The following is a 1,772-nucleotide window of genomic DNA, read 5'->3' as shown; positions in this document are numbered from 1 at the left end:
ACTGACCAGTGGCATGGATAGATTGAGGGGAAGGTCATGTTGAATCTGCCCTGACTCATCAAAGTCAGAGCAGACCTAGGGAAGGGTCTCAACCTCAAACATGGCATAGTGTAGTGGAATGAGCCCCCATCTGCGAGTCAGAGGACCCGAGACTGCTTCTTCAGTTACATTCTACTTATCTGTGTGACCTTGGGTAAGTCACCACTCTCTTTTTGGTTCTTTGTGGAATAAGGGGTTTGGGTTACATGGTCTTGGTGCCTTCCAGTTCTAAATTCTACACTATAATTCCACTAAAGCCTTCTCTCTCAGAACCTGCAGTCTTCTTCCCACCCCATACCCAAGTCCCCCGCCCCCTGAAAAATCCCTGAGGCTCTGCCCTGGCCTCTCCTGCAGCCTGGCTGTGACTGGCAGCTTCCTAACCAACCCCCTCTCTGCAGAGCTGAGCTGGGTGAACACCAGTTCTCTGCAGCCTGGGCTCCACTCACAGCTCAGCTCAGCTTCCTCTGTGGGCTGGGAGGGAGGGGGAGACCCAGGGGTCAGACACACCCCTTGCCTAGGGCCCCCAGAGCCCTACTGGACCCGCTGCTGGACAGACAGACACAGTCACCCCTAGTGTCAGCGCACCCCCCCTCCCAGGGGCTCAGCCCAGCCCTGCTGGACCCACAGCTGGACAGAGGGACAGAGGAACAGACGGACACCCAGGTGCCAACTTCCCCCCCCCCCCTCCTGGGCTCAGCACTGTTTGCTCCCCTCCCCTTCCCCTCACCCCACTTGTGGCTCCCCTGGGACGCTCTCTAGGGACCGTGCCAAGGGGGCACCAGCAGCTTTCTCAAGGTCAGTGCCAAGCCGATGCATGCCCTTGCCAGACTAGAAGCCCTTCTAGCTCTTTGGGTGTCAGGGACCTGCAGGCTTGGAGGGGAACTCAGGAGAAACAAACTAGGAACCCCAGTACTTATCCCCCTCCCCCATTCCACAATATGCTTCCTATCTGTAATGCAACCAAGTCTGGGGCAGAAGCAGGATGGGAGGCTGTAAGGACAGGGGCAGCTGGGGCAAGGGGTGGGGGAAGGTCAGCAAAGTGTCTTGGATCTGGTGCCCAGGTGCCCAAGATGGAACATCCACATACCCCTTCCTCCGGTGTCCCTTCAGTCCCTACAATCAATCTGGATGAGGGCCAGAGCAGTGGGGGAGGGGGCATTATCAATGGTGGCCCCTACACTTACCCATGCATACACTTCCCAAGACCCTTGCAGGAATGCCGTGGCTGCCTGGGGCCCTTAGGAAGCTAAAATTGGAAAGGGACGTGTGGGAGGCAGCTGACAGAGCTATTTCTCTCGCCTTGCTTCTCAGTTCCAATTTCAGTCACTTACTCCATTAGCACTATCCCCCAGAGGCCCTAGGACCTCCTATGGTCAATGGGAAGGCGTCTCCAGGAGGGGAGGGGTCACAGGGCTTGAGAGTTGAAAGAGATCTTAGAGATCACCTACTTCAATGCCCTCATTTTTCAGATGAGGAAACTGAGGCCCAGAGAAGGAGAAGTGACTTACCCAAGGTCATAAAACTAGTAAGTGGCAGAGTCCAGGACCCTTTCCATTTTACAGGGTGTCCCCAAAGTCTTGGTTCAGGTTTAAGCTGTCACTATTTATAGACTCTACTGCATTCCCCTGACAGCAGTGGGAGAGCTGGCCCAGGATCCTAGGAGGGAGCTGGGAGCCCTGGACACTTTCTCTCTCTCTCTCTCTCTCTCTCTCTCTCTCTCTCTCTCTCTCTCT

General features: G+C 55.6%; 1 protein-coding gene across 2 annotated transcripts in view; it reads left to right on the top strand.

Moving 5' to 3' along the window:
- The first annotated feature begins 636 nt into the window (after positions 1 to 636).
- Positions 637 to 1,772, top strand: part of HHATL (hedgehog acyltransferase like) — a 21,253-nt gene continuing 20,117 nt past the window's right edge. The window contains exon 1 of one of the 2 annotated variants that reach the window (XM_027837165.1): positions 637 to 702. The gene's annotated coding sequence lies outside the window, so the exon portion shown is untranslated. The remainder of the gene's footprint in view (positions 703 to 1,772) is intronic. The other variant, XM_027837166.1, reaches the window with a different exon arrangement.

The sequence above is a fragment of the Vombatus ursinus genome, unplaced genomic scaffold (genome assembly GCF_900497805.2).
Source record: "Vombatus ursinus unplaced genomic scaffold, bare-nosed wombat genome assembly UNPS02014820.1, whole genome shotgun sequence".
In the NCBI taxonomy this organism is placed as follows: domain Eukaryota; kingdom Metazoa; phylum Chordata; class Mammalia; order Diprotodontia; family Vombatidae; genus Vombatus; species Vombatus ursinus.
Note: the sequence above shows the minus strand (reverse complement) of the source record. Positions and strands in the feature narration are given on the sequence as shown.